The sequence below is a fragment of the Lycium ferocissimum genome, chromosome 4 (genome assembly GCF_029784015.1).
Source record: "Lycium ferocissimum isolate CSIRO_LF1 chromosome 4, AGI_CSIRO_Lferr_CH_V1, whole genome shotgun sequence".
Taxonomy (NCBI): domain Eukaryota; kingdom Viridiplantae; phylum Streptophyta; class Magnoliopsida; order Solanales; family Solanaceae; genus Lycium; species Lycium ferocissimum.
Genome location: NC_081345.1, coordinates 60,499,783 through 60,518,936, shown reverse-complemented (window position 1 = coordinate 60,518,936; position 19,154 = coordinate 60,499,783). Strand labels below are relative to the sequence as shown.

The 19,154-nt window shown below is 39.7% G+C and overlaps 1 long non-coding RNA gene across 1 annotated transcript; it reads right to left on the bottom strand.

Annotated features, from left to right (window-relative positions):
- Nucleotides 1-15,902: 15,902 nt before the first annotated feature.
- LOC132053582 (uncharacterized) lies at nucleotides 15,903-18,750 on the bottom strand. Its single transcript, XR_009414154.1, has 2 exons — nucleotides 18,169-18,750; nucleotides 15,903-16,278 (listed from the first exon to the last, which is right to left on the bottom strand). It is a non-coding gene; the product is annotated as an uncharacterized LOC132053582 (long non-coding RNA).
- Between the last annotated feature and the right edge of the window lie 404 nt (nucleotides 18,751-19,154).

The following is a 19,154-nucleotide window of genomic DNA, read 5'->3' as shown; positions in this document are numbered from 1 at the left end:
TCCGTCCGTAATCCATGAAAACCCATACTTTGCATTACATGGGTTCTTTCATGCAAGTTATTAATTACTATGTTTATTTTCATGAAACACTTTACATGTTTACACGTTTTCATGCAAGTATATTATGTAACTATATCCATGTATAATGCAAGTCATGTTTTATGGAAAACCATGGGCTCAGATGCCACCTATTTTCATGTTCATGTTTTTGGGAGTTGCACAGATTATCGAGAAGGCTCAAATAGCCTGAAACTACGTTAGCCACCGTAGGATAAGGATCGCTCCGCCCATGTTTAGGACGATTCCTTAATATTGATTGGATCCTTTCATGTCATATTTATATCTTATACCCCCGGTGGTAATGAGATTCATTTGGGCGGTCGTGTACCGTACTCCACGTATCCACGTGGTGGCTCATGTTGTCAGTTATATTTATGCTCTCACCACTTAAAATGTTTTACTCATGTTATATTTATAGATATATGTATTCATGTTCATGACCAGACTTTAGTTTCAGTTTCAGCTCTTATCATGTTATTTCATGTGCTACGTTTATTTCATTCAGTTGCTTTACATACCAGTACATTCAATGTGCTGACATCCCCTTTCTATTGTCTGGCCCGTATTTCACGAGCAGTACGGACTTACAGACGACAGATTTTACTTATAGAATCATCCACGTATCGCCTTTTGGCGAGCCCCATCTTCTTCGGGGTTTAGTCATTATTTACTTTTATGATAGTTATGCATTTAAGGTATGCTTGGGGCCTGTCCCGCAAGTATGTTTAGCAAGTGCATCGTACTCATGTTAGAGGTTTCATAGACTAGATGTAGCTATGTTATGTCGTATGTTCGCAGTCGTATAGCCATCTTTGGCTCATTATCTATGACAATCCATATTCATGTTTTTAAACAAGTATTTTATATCCCATGTTTACGCTCATCATGTTTTTATGTCATATTCCGCTCATGTTATGCCTCATGATGATTCAAAGAAGCCATATGCTTCGCTCGGTCACATGCAGTAAGGCACCGAGTGTCGTGTTATGTCCAGGCCATGGTTCGGGGCATGACAAGGTCTGTTTACTTAAAAGTCAACTATTGGTCAAACCCTTTCACTTAAAGATTCTAATTCTCTCAATTCTCACTAGAATCGCCCCATAACCTCAGGAATTGGGTCAATAGTGGTAAAATGGTCAAAACATACATAACAACCGAATTAGTCGTTACATCAGATACCAATTAAACAACTGTTCATCCTTGAAAGAATAAGGAATGAAATAAAGGAAGGGTACCTGACTGGCTGAAAAGATCGGGATATGTACTACGCATATCAGACACGGTCTCCCAAGTAGCCTACTCGACTGGATGGTGCTTCCACGGAACCTTTATCGAAGCTATTTCCTTTGACCTCAACTTTCAAACTTCTCTATCCAAGATGGCTATCGACTCCTCCTCATAAGACAAATTCTGATCAAATAGAACCGAATCCCACTGAATGACATAAGAACCGTCCGAATGATATTTCTTCAACATAGACATATGAAACATCGGGTGAACACCCGATAAACCTAGAGGTAATGCCAACTCATAAGCTACCTCTGCCATTCGAAGAAGGATCTCAAATAGACTAACGAACCTAAGGCTAAGCTTGCTCTTCTTCCCAAACCTCATCACACCTTCATGGGCAAAACCTTCAATAGAATCTGCTCCCCAACATGGACTCAAGATCTCTACTCTGAGCCACTAGAAGCTTCTCCTGAATCACCTTCACCCTATCCAATAACTCACCTCAAAAGCATCAAACCAACCAATCGGAGATCGGCATCTCCTCCCATATAACACCTCAAATGGAGCCACGTCGATACTCGAATGATAGCTGTTGTTGTACGTAAACTCTGCTAAAGGTAAGAATTGGTCCCAATGACCACTAACGTCTATCACACAAGCTCAGAGCATATCCTCTATTTGTCTGAGGGTGAAAAGTTGTACTAAGATCCAACCGAGTTCCCAACTCGTCTTGTAAAGTCCTCCAAAAATGGGACGTAAACTAAGTGCCCTATCTGAGATAATGGAATGGACACTCCATGCAACCGAACAACCGAACGGATATAGATCTTGGTCAACTTCTCTACAGTGTAGGTAATCTGGACTGGAATGAAATGCGCAGACTCAACACTTTATCATGAATCTTGTACAACTTAGCATTCTCAAACTGCCTTGCCCTAATCTGATCCAGAAGCGACGACCTCGCCTCAGCACAAGCCAAAACTCTGCAAGAATCTGAAATATCAAGTCTCACCAACCCATTTGCCAAAGCCTGAACATCCCTAGCCAAAGGCCTCTCCTCAAATACCAATCGGGCCAAACTATCCATACTCACAGCCTTTTGGCTCAAGGCATCCACCACCACATTGGCCTTGCCCGGAGCATAAAAAATAGTCAAATCATAGTCCTTAAGCAGCTCTATCCATCTACGTTGTTTGGAGTTCACATCCCTCTGATTGAACACATGCTGAAGGCTATGGTGATTGGTGAGAACCTCACAATGGACCCATACAAATAGTGCCTCTAAATCTTCAAAGCAAAAACTACCGCCGCCAACTCTAAGTCATGGGTGGGGTAGTTCTTCTCATGAACCGTCAATTGCCTCGAAGCATAGGCAATAACCGTACCATCCCTTGTTAGAACACAACCTAAACCTATACGCGAAGTATCACAATACATGGTGAAATCCTTCCCCTCAAATGGGAGTTGAAGTCAACAAGGCCTTGAGCTTTTGGAAGCTCTCTTTACACTTATCGGACCACTGAAAAGGCACATTCTTCTGAGTAAGATGAGTCAAATGGGAAGCTGTCAAAGAAAAGCCCTTCACGAACCGACGGTAATAATTGGCAAGAACAACAAAACTCCGTATCTTGGTCACTGAAATGGCCCTAGCCCAATCTCTAATTTCCTCAATCTTCTTGGGATCTACCATAATCCCGTCTTTAGACACAACATACCCCAAGAATGCTACTGAATCGAACCAAAACTCACACTTAGTAAATTTAGCATAAAGCTTCTTTTCCCTCAACAAACCAAGAACAATCCTCAAGTGTTTCTCATGATCTTCCTTGTTGAGCGAATACACCAAAATATCATCAATGAAGACAATGACGAAGGAATCCAAATATGGCTTGAAAATGCCATTCATCAAGTCCATAAAAGCTGTTGGGGCATTGGTAAGCCCAAATGACATAAGCAAAGAACTCGTAATGAACATAACGAGTCATAAAGGCCATCTTGGGAATATCCTCGTCCTGGATCCTCAACTGGTGATAACCTGACCTGAAATCAATCTTGGAAAACACAGAAGCTCCCTGAAGCTGGTCAAACAGATCATCAATGCGGGGAATAGGATACTTATTTCGAATGGTGACCTTGTTCAACTGGCGGTAATCAATACACATCCGCATCGACCCATCCTTCTTCTTCACAAAAAGCATAGGAGAGCCCCAAGGGGAGACGCTCGGTCTAATGAATCCCTTACTAAGAATAAGGTCCTGGAACTGTTCCTTCAACTCTCTCAACTCAGCCGACGCCATCCAATATGGTGGAATAGAAATAGGATGAGTTCCCGGCTCCAAATCAATACAGAAATCAATATCACGGTCGGGTGGCATACCCAGCAAGTCTGGAAAAAACACCTCTGTGAACTCGCTCACCACCGGAACAGACTCGAGTGACGGAGTGTCAGCACTAGTATCACGAATATGGGCCAAGTAGGCCAAACATCCTCTATCCACTAACTTCCTGGCTCGAAGGAATGAAATGATCTTCTTCGGGGAAGGACTAGGAGTATCCTTCAACTCAAGTCTAGGAATACCCGGCATAGCTAGTGTGACTGTATTGGCATGACAGTCCAAGATAGCATGATAGGGAGACAACCAACTCATACCCAATATAACATCGAAATCTACCATGTCAAGAATCACCAAATCTACCCACGTACCATAACCCATAAATGTAATCGTACAAGACCGATAGACTCGATCTACCATAACAGAATCTCCGACCGGAGTAAATGCATGTATAGTCACATCAAGCATATCACAAATCATATCCAAACCCATAGAGAAATATTTAGACATATAAGAGAAAGTAGAACTCAGGTTGAATAACACTGAAGCCGCCCTGATGCATCGAGATATTACCCGTGATAGTCGCACGAAGCCCACCGCCCTCTCGCCCACAGAAAAGCATAGCAATGAACCCTTTCACCAATAGCCTGCGAACCTCCACGACAACTCTGAACCCACTGTGATCCGCCCCTACCAGGCTGATGTCCACCTCTGCTTGACTGAGACCCTCCTCTACTAGGATGGGTGCCACCTCTACCAGATGTGTGGCCACCCCGCCCAAGATGTGCACTGATTCTACCATATGATCCACCTCCTCTAGCAGATAATACTGGAGTCCTGGGAGTATGATGCTGAGTACTCTGACCACTCTGTTTGAGTCAGGGACCGTTCATCTTAAATTGCCCCGGCTCTCCACACTCGTAACATACTCGCTCCAGCACAGGCCGCTGAACAAAAGCTGAAGAACCTGAATACCCGCCACGATCAGAGAATCTGGAATACAACCCTACTGACTGTCTTGTAGAATACTAACTGGGCCCTGAAGACCCTCCCAATAGATGTCTGCACAACCGACTGAATAGGGCGATCCGAATGAATCGGCGAACTCTGCCCATACTAGCCCTGCCCTCTAGAGCATGAACCACTGAAGTTGTCGCCCTTACGGACCCTCTTATCATCACTATTACCAAAGTTATCCTGTCTCACTGACTCAGCTGTAGTGACATGATCTACTACATCCTGGAACGAAGCCCTTGTAGATACTAACTGAAGAGATGACATCTTCAAAGGAGTGTTCAACCCCTTGACGAATCACCTAACTCTCTCCTCCTCTGTAGGCAACAACTGTAGAGCATATCTTGACAAAGAGTCAAAACGGGCCTCATACTTGGCAACTAAAGAACCCCTCTGCTCAATATGACTAAACTCGTCACACCTCCTATATCTCAAAGTACGTGAAACGTACTTCTCCAAAAAGATCTGATAAAACTGAGTCCACGTCAATGGAGGCAACCCAGCTAGTCTGCACTCCACATACGCTCTCCACCATAACTTGGCATCACCCAATAACTGAAAGTTCACAAACTCAACCCCATCCCTCTCTACCGCCCCCAGCTGGTCCCTCTCTAACTAAAGTAAGCCGTAACCTACCTCAAATGCCGAACAGGAGCCACGTACTACTCCACTTGAGCCTTCACCTTTCGAAGTACTTCAGCACGATTGAAGTCTAATATTAACAATGCTAAGTAAGTAAATGACCACAATAAGCCAACTAATCGGAAAGAGAAACGGGTGGAGAGTTACTTCATAATACCCTTATCGACTCACTGGGGTAAAACCAAAAATTAAGGGTGAAATTACACTATCCATAGTCTTATTAGTCATTATCCTTAATTTCATGGAGATCTAACCACAATTAGTCAATCAATTTCATCAATTAAGCCAAAACCCCTAAATTAGTATATGTCCCTTTCTAAGGTGGATGAGCAAACATGTCCCTTTCTAAGGTGGACAAATAAATATATGCCCCTTTCTAAGGTGGACGAGCAAGTATGTTTCTAAGGTGGACAAGCACATATACGTTCCTTTCTATGGTGGACTAGCAGATATGTCCTTTTCTAAGGTGGACAAACAAATATACGTCCCTTTCTAAGGTGGACAAGCAAATATACACCCCTTTCTAAGGTGGACGAGCAAGTATGTCCCTTTCTAAGGTGGAAAAACAAATATATGCCCCTTTCTAAGATGGACGAGCACATATGCGTCCCTTTCTAAGGTGGACGAGCAAGTATGTCCCTTTCTAAGGTGGACAAGCACATATACGTCACTTTCTAAGGTGGACGAGCAGATACATTAGAAGTAAATGTCCCACTTGCGGGTAACAAGTAGTAAAATCCTACTTCCGGGAAAACAAGTAATAAATCCCACTTCCAGTAAAACAAATAGCAAATCCCACTTTCGGGTAAACAAATAGTAAATCCCATTTTCGGGTAAACAAATAGTGAATCCTAGCTCCGGGTAAACAAATAGTAAATCGCATTTCCACGTAAAAAATAAATTGAGCTACCGAAAACCATGTGTTCGACACGGTTTATTATTCCTCTGAGACTCGTTGATGTGGGTGACCAAATACTATCTTTTTGCAGATTTAGGTCGCCATCGCTTACGTCTTCGCCTTCGAGCATATGGCAATTACCTTGATGCCTCTCTGAATTTTGAATTGTATCAAAGTCCATTCTGATACTCGTACGCCCTGTACTTACAGAAAATGATTAGTAGATATGTTGCCGCTTTGCTAGAGACCATAGTTAAAACAAACAAAGGTTAATGGCATATGCAAAAACGTCGAGCATCATTTTCTCATTGTAGAGGCAGGCCACGCTTTTCGTTGCTTTTGGCGATCTTTGACCGTACTCTGTAGATCTTTGCTTTTGCTAGAAAGTTTGGTATTCCTCTTCGACAAATTGCTCCCATTTATGGTCAAGAAAATTCGTTGATAACTTAATGTCGACTTTTGATGCTTGACGGCGTTACCCTTACATAGGATTGCCTGACAAAATTTGCGAAAAATGTAAAATCTTTGGTGTTTTGATGATTAGGACACAGTGGTTCGGATGATGTCTCGTAATCTTAGCCATCACGCATAACAATTTTGCCTATGAAATTTCAGATCAATTGTTGTAACAAAGTGATAGATAAAGTGAGAGTGAAACCATCTGGCTTATTATGGCTACGCCACGATGAGCCTAATAACGCCTTCATCATGCTTGGCAGTCCCGATTTTTGTAAACTTTATGACTTCGTTGTTCCTGCATTCAAAGAAAAATTCTTAGTTTGGGATACTGATTTGTGTTGGCTTGGCCTCGCTATCCTGATGCTCCTCCTTTTGGTGTGCGAGCTTGTCTGGTGTCAAAATGCAGCCTTGGTGGAATTTTTTAGGATCCTCCTCAAAAATTCTGCCCCAGTCTAGCACATAAAAGAACTCTAGACTTTGAACTCTGAACTTTCTCGTAAGTTGTGATGTCGTTTACTATGAAATTTTTTGAGGTCCCACCTCAAAAATTTTGCCCCAGTTTCAATGCTTCAATACTCTTGTATATTTTTTGTAGGGGTACGTCACTTGCGAAATTTTTGAGATCTTCTCAAAAATTCTGCCCCAGTTTTGAATGTATCGATGAACTTTTGCGTCCCATCTTGTGATGGAAATTTTGAGATCCTCTCAAAAATTATGCTCTAATTGAGAATGTATTGGCGAACTCTCGTGCCAAATTTGAGTTTGGAAATTTTGAGATCTCTTCAACAATTCTTTTCTTTAAGTTCGTATGTATTGACAAATGCTCGCGCCGAGTCTTGTGAAAGAATTTTGAGACCCTCTAAAAAATTATGTACTAATTTTAAGTCACGTCGACGATCTTTTGTGCTGACCCTCGAATTGGAATTTTTGAGACCCTCTCAAAAATTCTGCCCTAGTTGAAAATATGTCGGCGACTTCTCGTGCCGAGTCTTGTGAAGAAATTTTTGAGATCTTTCTCAAAAATTCTACCCCAGTTGAAGTTGTGTTGGCAAACTCTCGTGCCAATTCTGAAATTTTTTGGAATTTTTTAGGCCCTCTCAAAAATTCTGCCCCAGTTTAAGGTGTTGGATCGGTTAACTCTTAAGCTGAACTATCGAGGGAAGAAATTTTGAGCAGATCTCAAAATTTCTTCCCCAGTTTGAGGCTTTGGACAGGCTAACTCTCGGGTCGAATTTGTTTGAAGGAATTTTTGAGATCCGCTCAAAAATTCTTCCCTAGTTGGGTATGTGTGGTAAGCTCTTGCGCCAGTTCCAAGCTCTTTTCGAAATCTCATCTCTGTGGCTTCCTAGGGGTTTCTTTGGTTTTTTGCTTGGTACAACCGAGCTCACAAAGTACCTACGTATCCCGTAATGACAGGAATCCGGTCGAACGTAGTTCAGACTAAAGGTTGAAATTTTTCTGATAAAGTGACCGAGTCCTACATGGACTGCCTATGTATCCCTCCTCGGGAAATCATGTCATTACGTAGTTCATATTACAAGGAATGTCATTTGGATTTCTAATGCAAAGAGCAAGATCAAACCCGATATGGGTTTTCTACGTATCCCTACCGTAAGAGATAGGTCAAATGTAGTTTGATTACAAGCAAAAGGGTGCGATTAGAAGAGAATAAAAGAAACCCATTCAAATGTGACACTTTCTGTGATGTTTGAGTTGGTGGCCTTGTGTAACGCCATGCCATCAGTTAGGAGAAAGCACCTTCCTGTCGATTAATTCTTAGATCTTGCGTTTAAGGTTAATACACCTCTCCGTATTGTGTCCCACCATTCCCGAATGATAAACACATCATTGATCAGCCCTGTACCATTTGTTCAAAGGATTAACCGGCTTTTCTTTGATTGGGTGGAGTATACCCGCTGCTTTCAACCTTTGATAAAGCTGGGTCTGGGATTCGGCTGCTGGTGTAAATATGGCGGATACCCTTTCCTCTTTTTCCTTCAATACTTCCATAGTGCTAGCAACTCGTAATGCAGCATGGTTTGTGATTTTCCCAGTTTTGAAACCGTCTTCCAAAGGTTCTCTCATCTTGACGATTTCAGAGATTTTTTGGCCCATCATGCACAACATCCTGTCATAGTACTCGAGATTTTGGACCCTGATGAAAGCGGTAGTTAACTCGTCTTTGCTCATCAAAGGTTGCACCCGTGCAGCTTCTGCTCTCCATCAGACAACATATTCACGAAAATTCTCTATGGATTTCTGTTTTACCCTCTCGAGGTAATATCGATCGGGACTGTGTCTATGTTGAACTAAAACCTTTTCATGAATGATTCAACCATGTCTTCCCACATGATCCATTGGCGCAAATCTTGTGTGGTGAACCATTCCAAGGCTTCCCCAGTCAAGATTTGACCGAATAGCCTCGTGATCAGAGTTTGGTTCTTCTTAACCCGATCAGTTGATCACAGTAAGATCGCAAGTGGGCCTTGGGGCTTCCAGTTCCGTTGAACATTTCAAATTTGGGCACCTTGAAACCTTCGGGCAAATCCAAGTTTGGATGCATGCAGAGATCGTCGTATCTTAGACCAGTCGCCTTACAAGTGGCTCTTATGGATTGTTCAAGCATCTCGACCACTTTGTGTTCCACCTCTTTGTAGCGCCTGTCTTGTTCGGCTCTCCAGGCCTTTTTCATCTCCTCATAAAGGGCCTAGTTCAGGGTGTGCGAGGCGATTTCGAAAAGTGTTGGTGTTTTGAGAAATGGGGAAATTTGTGTAGATAGCTGGGCTTTGATGAGTGACAGGGTTAGTCTAGGTTGGCATTGGGTAAGTGATAGGATTAATGTAAGTTGGTAGTGGAGTTCGATATGAGGGTGCGATATTTAAAATATGGTTAGCGTCGAGTATTTGGTAGGAAGTGCTGGTTTATGGAGGGTTTGACATGGTTAAGTCGATAGTAGGGAGATTTTTAGTAGAGATGCTTGTCTCAGTAGCATAGGCGGGGGAAGGGTTGGATATTGGCAAACTCAAAAGTGGGAAATGAGGAGGAGGTTTCCATAAGTTAACGGGAAGAACGTTCGCCGCAGTAGCCGATTTTCGGCATGTTTCACCTTCTTTTGGAGGTCGTTGATTTTCTAAAAAAGGGAGATGACATCCTCATAATGTCCCTTGTCAGTTCCTGTCATTCTGAGATAGTCTCTTGTAGTACCAGTCATTTTCTTTTTCCTCTGTGGTTGATCTGGCTAGGATGGGATGTCGTGTCTACTTTTTATCTTTTAAAGTGGACCAGTTTGATTGCCAACACAAATCAGCCTTCCCTAAGAAGGAAGAAAAACTCAAAAGGTAACAATATTAGTCCATTGGTCATAATAAATAGAGCAAGTAACATTTGTTTTGCTTGAAACAGAATAGTCCAAAATTCAGTCGAAATGGAAGACTTTAAAAGACGACCTAAGGAGCTAATTGAATGGACAACATTTTGGTCATTTGACTGACTTTGAACTAACAAAATGGACACGGTAAGGTTCGAGCGTTCGTACTCGAGTATGGGTCTGTATTTGGAAAGATTTTCTGGAGTAACAAAATTACGGGTAGTGATCGACTCTAAACTGATTGAGTGTCAATAAAATATATAGATGACGGGTGCAACTTTGGTAATTTATGGTTAGGAAAAATGAACTTTAGTAACGACGTGGTCAACGATAATTGGCGATGACCGGGTGGTTTTGTTACACCTCTCGTTTTCGTTGCAAGAAAGTCCTTGGCTTATGGGTGGTTTGTACCCTTAGTATGGAGATCCGTACCAGAGTTTTTGAGATATTAAGTGCCTTACCCCGCGTGTACCGAAGTATAAGTACATGTTTCTTGCAATACGACAGGGTTAGAAGTTAAACGAATCGAATCGTCGCGAGCCGGAACGACTCAGGGAACTGGCAGGAAACCAGTCCCCTTTGACGGACCGTCAACACGCGTCAATCCACGCCGTCGACACGCCGCCACCTTTGAATTTCCAGGTGACTGATCGACGGTGCAAGTCAACGGCCGTCGACCCGCTCGTCAAACCGTACCTCTGGAACTTTTTAATTCCATCTATATATATTTGGGCCTCACGTTTTATCCTCATTATTTTCACTCCCAAATCAGAGAAAGCCTTAGAATATTCCCTATCTATATTTTCCATCACCATAGTGATGATTTAGCAAGATCCGAGCCCCGTAAACCCGAGTCAGTGAAGAAGAAGGTTGTTCCTAGAGTTTCATTGAAGTTGTGGAGCTTGGAAGTTTGAGTTAAAGTTGATTTTTGGAATCCTAGACCCTTCAAGGTATATATATGATTCTTACCTTTGTGTTTGAGTTTATTGTCAAGAGTTTTAGTGGTTTCAAGTGAAGAAATATAGTTAAGGAAGTGGTAAGTTGAATAAGGGTAAAGTTAGGGTTAAGGGTTATTTTGAGGGATGATTGGAATATAGATTTGATTATATTTTGATATGTAAGGATTGATATTGTTGTTTTTGATATTTGAGTTGAATTTGAAATTGAGGGATTATTGAGTACAAAGGAGAAGTTGTCCGAAATTCGTTAAGCTCCTTTCGCACTTGAATTGGATAGCAAGTGATGTAAATGGTCTAATTATGGCCTATGTTATCTTGATTGTAGACTTAAGAGCTCGAGAAGTAGATGTTGGAAGATTAGATATGCTCCAAGGTATGTTAAGGCTATCTTTTCTTTCATTTTGGCATGATCTTATGATATAGGCGAACAAACGTGTAAACGAGCTTCCATATTACTTTACTCTTAGAAGCACTAGGAGTACCTCAGTCTTTGATGATCCTATACTCCTTGTTATGATTGTTCCTTCTGTTCTTGGGTTCTAATATTTCATATATTGATGATGTTAGCTCAAAAGATGTCTATCGGAGGTAGTACGACCTTATGTCACTCCGAGAGTTCTAGTTACTCATTATACTTATGCATTGCATTCATTATACATATGCATATTGACCTTGGACCAGAAGGCTTTATATACGCGTATATTATATGTATATGGGGTATGGGGAAAGGGATAGGCGTTATATACGTATTACTACCTGATCAGCTGTTGCAGTGATGATGATGATATATGGATCGGGTCGTACGTTCCTCGGCATTGACTTATGATATATGGATCTGGTCGTACGTTCCTCGGCACTGACTTATGGGATATGGATCGGGTTGTACGTTCCACAACACTAACAGTTATATTATGACCTATGCATATCATACGCCCTCAGAGGCGAGTTCATGTTATACAGAGTTATGCAGATGTTCTCATATGTTCAACTACAGATTCATTCGGATATTGAGATTAGCTTTCATATTTCAGATATCTCTCATGATTCTTATGTAGTTAATGTTCTTATACCTTACATACTCGGTACATTATCCGTACTGACTCCCCTATTGCTCGGGGGTCGCGTTATGCCCGTGTGTTCGTGGTAGACAGACAGGTGGTCTAGCTCAGTAGGACTTCCACTCAGCGATAGTCAGTGAGCTCTACTTGATCCGGAGCTGCAGTCTATTTTGGTATGTCATTTTGAGATCCCGCCATGTTCCGTCCTTTTTGCAGTTTTCTGTTCCATTAGAGGCCTGTAGACAGTTGCACGTAGTTGGCACGTGATGTAGCCTTGTCGGCTCCCATTCTTTTGTGTACAGCATATGTAGCGACCTAGTCGGCTTGCATTGTTCTTTCGATATATATATATATATATATATATATATACAGAAAAGAACAGTGCAAGCCGACTAGGCCGCTACATATGCTGTACACAAAAGAATGGGAGCCGACAAGGCTACATCACGTGCCAACTACGTGCAACTGGTTGTATAGTTCTTGATGCATAGTTCTTGATGTTGTTCTTGTATGAGTCAACATGGTTCAGTTACAAGTCATATGGGCCACCCAGTCATTCAGTGATGTTCAGGTATGAGTATATGGGTGCTTGGTCAATAGAGGTCAGGCACTCGTCACGACTCATCGGTTGGGTCGTGACACGTTTTTTCTGAAAAACTTGGTATGTAGGACTTTGAGAGCATAAGGGTGTAATTTTGACGACTATTGGACGCAATAAAGTGATTTATAGGGACGACGTGATCAACGATGATCAGACAGCTTTTCTGCAAAACTTGGAATATTTGCACTTTTATGTAAGGTTTCGGGGTGCGACTCTGGCAACCATTGGGACGACGTGGTCAACGATAATTGGATGATGACCAGACGATTTTTTTTTTTTTTTTTTAAAAACATGGCATATTTGGACTTTAATGTAAGGTTTTGAGAGCTCGGGTGATTTTAGGTGGACTTTGAAAAGGTTCGACTTTTGGGCTTTATGTGCTTAATGACACTCTAAGATTTTTGAACCGAATAATGGACCGTTCATGTTCAAGATGTATTTAAGCACATAAATCAAATAGACACAAAACGCATATTGCATAGCATATAGCACATAAACAATACATATCGCGTCCTAATATGCATATGACCTTTTTAAGCCAAAGGTAAGCCTATCGATTTGAAGGATGTAGATGCCGTTAAGACATTCCGTATCCCTCAAAATTTATACATAACTTTATGAATATATTGAATGGGGATACATAATAAGGGAACTAGGTATACAAATGTCAGTCCCATTCAGGAGTACAAATCCTAAACTAAACCACCATGGGGGTCCATCATCGTCTCTCCAACTTTCCGAGCTCCTCTCCGATGAAGTCAAAAAAGTAAAGGAAAAAATTCCCAACCCCAGGAACAAACGGTTCGTATAACGACATGTACATCCTTCAATTTTTCACATAGTTGGATGCTGTGTCTTGGGGCCATAGACCGTCTTGACACAAAGTAGTCTTCTTAATAGGTTTTAGATACGTCTCAAATATCCGAAACCCGCCTAGTTCATTTTGGATTTGGCTTAGCTCTATCCTAGGCATATGAAAGAGTGGGCTTTTCGAATGACATTGGACCCGAGCGGACTACTCGAGGTGAATCGTTGTCAACCGTTGGATGACCGCACACCAATTTAACGTTCAACGTGTTCCAAAGAAAGAGTATTTCAAATTTTTTAGTGAAGGCTAAACCGCGATCCCGCGTGTCCCCTTTGAAACCATGCTTTTTGCCAGGAGTGGCAGAGTTTATGATATGATATGAATGATAATTTAAAATTTCAGAAATTAAACACATAAGCAAATAAATACAGTTAAAATCACATTATACTGAAACCCTTATGGTTAGAACTTAGGAAATCCCTAGCAGAGTCATCATCTGTTACGATTCACTTTTACGTAAGTGCATAAAAGCTACTAAGACGTTGTGGACTCTATTCGGATTTAATTTATTTAAGGAAAACTAGGAAAACCAAGTTTAAAAGAGTTTATCAAGCAAGAGAAAAAATCATTTTTAGATCAGAATTCGAGATAAAGGTTCTGATGATCCCTAGAGAAGGTTTTAAACACCCTAATATTAAAAATCCGTAGAACATGATTGACCTACGAGCTTCAATGTATGATTAATTGTGATTATTCGCTAAAATGTTTTCTTTCTTGCAAAAATTGCCATGACATATCATAAAAACACTTTGGCAAAAATTCCTTTATTTATAGATGAAAAGAGTTAAATTTTCCTTGAAAAATAAGCGTACAAGGTATAAAGTAGTCATTTCATTTTCAGACTAGATCACACCCAAGATTTCTCGAGTTCAACTTATTTCTGGTTCAAATGTTATATCCCTTTTGTCCTTATAAGTTTTCATGAAATGCTCCAAATATATCCTTTTGTAAAGGGCCATGAAAAGTTATACAAAGTCTATAAAAATATCCCTTTTCATTACGAGTCATGAATTTCATCCATTCTTTACTCAAGGTCAACCATATCCCATTCAAAACCTTTTCCTCTAACTTAGGTTCAGAAGAAGATTTCGTTATTGAAAATAATTTTAAATTACTTGAAACAATTTGAGGTCCTTTCCAAATAAAGAAAAAACTTCTTTTCTTGAAGTCCTTTATTCTTAAAAAAAAAACCATTTTTTGTGAATTCTTAAGTTTAAAAGAAAAGGAGAGTTTTGAACTTTTTTTTCTCAAAATAATACTCCGCTGTTTCCATAGTTCTATTTTATAAGGAGAAAACAAAATTTTTACTTTGTCACATTTTTTGAAGTAAAGTTTTCACTCATCTTTTGTTGGGTCCAAATTTGCAATAGTAACCGGGTTCCTATCCATTCTAAATGATATACGCATCGTTTGCCTAATTCGACTAAGTTCTAACCATGGTTTTCAATATCCATACAAGCATTCTACACATACAATACAAATATATATAAAAAAAAAAAAATGACAAAAATGGGCTGGTGGGTTTACCCACTAAGCGGGCAATTTGCAGGATTGCCCTTCGCTGGGGGGTGGTATTTAATTTTTACCCCTCAAATTTGTGGTCTTTAACTTTTTCCCTTCAGGGAAAATTTGCAAAATTCTGCATTAAGACAGAATTCTGCCGATGTAAATTCTGCCTTGCATGGGCAGATTTGCAAAATTCTGCCTTAAGGCAGAATTTGCATGGGCAGAATTCTACCATGCGAAATTCTTTTTTTTATTTTTTATTTATTGAGCTGTGATTCGAACCCATAACCTCGGGGTATTAGGCGAAGGGCAAAACTTAAAGACCACCAATTTGAAGGGCAAAAATTAAAGACCACCCCAAATGAAGGGCAATCCGCGCAAAAAAAAAGACCTAAGCTTGAACCATTTTCACCCATGGTTGGGCCTTCTATCCGCGGCTGCTGGTACAAATGGGATAGGGCTGACTCGATCTAATGTGATGTCGGGCTTGGCCCAACACAGAATGGGAAAAGGAGTCATTGGACTCCTCACGTTTCATGCAGAGAAAGGAGAGGAAAAAGGATTAGAGTATGACTATAGAATCATCATTTAGTCAAATTGAGCATGTAAAATTGTGAGAGATTCAAATAACACCCAGTTATGCTCATCATTAACTTCTAAAAAATAAAACTAAGGCACGACAGTCGATACACATGACTACATACATACTCATCCGAAGGAAAACAATGCTGAGAGTAACTCAACTACATAGCTTTGCAAACACAGTAGGGAAATGTTAGACAAATCACATAGGCTATGTACAAATCCTAACTAAAAAAATAATTCGAAACACAAGAGAAAGGTACTGAAAACAGTAAAAGAATTATTGAATGTAAAGCTATAACTTCTAAGAAAAAAAAGAGAATAGTAAAGGTAAGCTAATCCGAATCATGCATATCAACTTAGCTTATGTTCTCAAATGTCATTAAAAGTGGTCTTCCCATGACGACATCCAAACGCAATAAACACTCTCAACCCAGGAGAAACTTAATTAAATTAGAATCCTAATAGAAAATCTTCATACGTAAACCAAAAGAAGAAAAGATCGTGAAATCAACTCTTATATAAATTTGTCCTTCTCCTGCTACTACACATACAAATATCAAACAAAACTAGATGGTTCAAGGCATCATTTGATCCCCCAGTTAGCACCAAAACGACTTTAGCCTTAAGGAAACCAGCTGGTATCCTTTTCCTCCTTAGTTCTACAAAATACAGCCTTTAGCAGTTGCAACAAAATCTTGCTGAAAGAACAAGCCAAGGAATGTTTCCAGGAAAAGATAAGTGCTTGGAGTTTTTTTTTTGGGAAGTTTTTAAACTGTTTTGACTTGAAAAAAAAGGTTTTCAGCAGTGCAAAAGTAGCAGATTCAGGTTTAGCTCAACAAACATTATATCAATCATGTTTCTAAGTAAATAAAGGTGCTCAACGCGAAGCCATATTTAAACGTACTTCATCACACAACGAATAAGATTGATGCAGGGAAGGAAAAGAAGGCAGGGGAAAAACAAACACACCTATTAAACAGGCTTACATTATTCATGCTCGTTAACAACTTAGAGTGATAAAACAAGCAACACACATAGACAAAAAGGCATAGCAGTCCAGAAGAGCACTTAATTCTCAATTAACTGAATTATTTTTTCAGTTGGGAATGTCCTGGGGTGACATTGAGTTAAAACTCAGTTCCCCTCTACTCATACCAACTTCAGAATAAATGTAGCCCATTGGAAACAGAGGGAAATACTATCAGTAAAAGGTGGAGACTCAAACAACGGAGTATGTGAGCTAATTTGTTATAACATGATATAGAGAACAACTTTATTTCTATTTTAAAAAAAAACGAAAGAAACACAGCAGAAAGGAAGAAATGGGATCAACTCCAACCCCTTCTCTATTTTGGGAGGGCAGATGAGTAAAGTTGAGATGAACTCAACCCTTATATAAAACTCAACCAAAACAGGTCATCAGAGACAAACAAAGATGAAACCAGAAGCTCAGACAAGCTAAGACAATCTCCTAAGTTAGTCAAATGCAATATACTTGGAAGACTTAGCAAAAACTGTAGAAAAAAAATATAGAGATAAACCTACAGGATTCTTCTAATTCATGGCATAAAAAAAAAACCTCAAACCTTTTGATCATAATGAAATAATTTCCCATAGAGATTATCCTAGGATGGGGACTGACCCCTATTGTCTACCTGATAAACATATTAGCACAATGGATGTTGGCAAAGCCAACAGATCATGCTAAACATACAACACGTAGTACTTGGTTAAAAAACTGGAATGAAACTAGACTGCAAATAAGGATCACTCACATAGAAGCAAATGTATAAGCCAACACCACTATTAATCATGCTAGAAAATGACCTTAACGCCTAGCATAGCCAAACTGACCAGGGTAATAAGAACTAACAATCAACATCAAATATACAGCCCTGACCATAACATTTCAATTACATCACAACTGAATTGGACAACTACAAGATAAAGTCCTAACCAAATTGTTTTTCACAAAAAACTGAGCATATACACAAAATACCATGATTGTTTTATCTTAATCTTACATTAGACTAAAACCTCCTTTGACTAAAACAGTTTAAGATGAAGAGAGACAATCACCCAATTTAGCCAAAGCAAACACTATCATATGATCATAAAGATACGCACAGGCTCTCTATATCTTACTTCATTAAGCAACTTGACCAAGGCTCAACACAAATAAGCTAGCACAACTCAGCACACGACTCTAAATATGCATACCACTGTGCAGAACATAACCTTTTAGAAACAAAATACACAGCTCATTTTAGATTAAATTGTTAAGTAAGACAACGCACACATAAGCCACAATCATGAATTAATACTAATGATATGGAACTAATAAGGATTATAAACCAGTTACTAATCTCTAAATGAAAGCAATCGGTAAAAAACATAACTATACTCTAAACTATTAAGCTAATTAATCTGTAAGCAAGTAACAAGTTTAAGCTACTAATGCTGAAAAATCAGATGCTGCAGATTAAACTAATTAACATATAATTAAGCAAGCAAAAATCTAGACTAAACAACCAACAAACATAAACACAAAAAGATGCTAAAAATAACAGGAATGAAAGAGATTTTACCTTTTTGCCGAGCAGCGACGGGGGCGACGAGAGTTGAGTAGATCATTTTTCACCAACGACGACGAACTAATTCGGACTCGAAAACTTTTAAACTTGTTCCAATACTTCGAGAACTCGCCTTAGATGAGGGAAAACTCATGTTTTAAGCCAAGTATTCAAAGTTTCAGAACTTTAGGGTGTTAAAACTTTCTTGTGGTTGTGAAAAACCTTTTTGAGGTGTCAAAAAACCTCTTTTTTGAAGGAGAGAATGGGTTCTATTTATAGAGGGACAATTCTAGGTTTCTGAAGTCCAACATCGATGTGGGACAGATGTCAAAACTGAAATTTGTTGAAGAAAAATGTTTGATATCCAAATCTTATTAAAGAAAAAGAGAAATCGAAAATGAATTGATAAAAAGCAATGTTACCGTTTGAGATTCCTTTGTTGGGTTGAAGAAGACAAGAACCATAACTCGTTTGCCCGAAATGGAGGAACAAAGGGCTGTAGACGAAGGAAGCTTGTTTTGGTTCTATCCAAAAATGGCTTTCGCAAGCTAGGTTCAATATGGGTGTTGGGGTTCGTTTGGTTCTTTGCTGTTTGTGAAATGAAGAGCAAAATGGGTATTTGGGGGATTCATGGGAGAAATGGGCCGGGTCAGGTTCTATATGTTGGGCCAATTAGTGGTCCAACAATAAAAGAAAAAAGGAGGGACTGATTTTAGTGTAACAAAGGGTGACTAAGAATAGGAGCCTATTTGGATGGGCTTAAAAAACAAAAAAAACGGTATAAATTTGAAAATAACTTATAAAGCCTCAAAAAAAATAAGTTGGTATAGTCCAACTTATTTTTTTTTTATAAGTTGTTTTCAAATTTATAAGTTCGCTTAGATAAGTTAAGCCAAACAAACCCAATTAATTTTTTAGGCTTATTTTAAGCACAAAATGGCTTTTAAGCTGGCGACAAATAAACACTCAAAAAAAAAAACAAATTTATAGGCAACTTATAA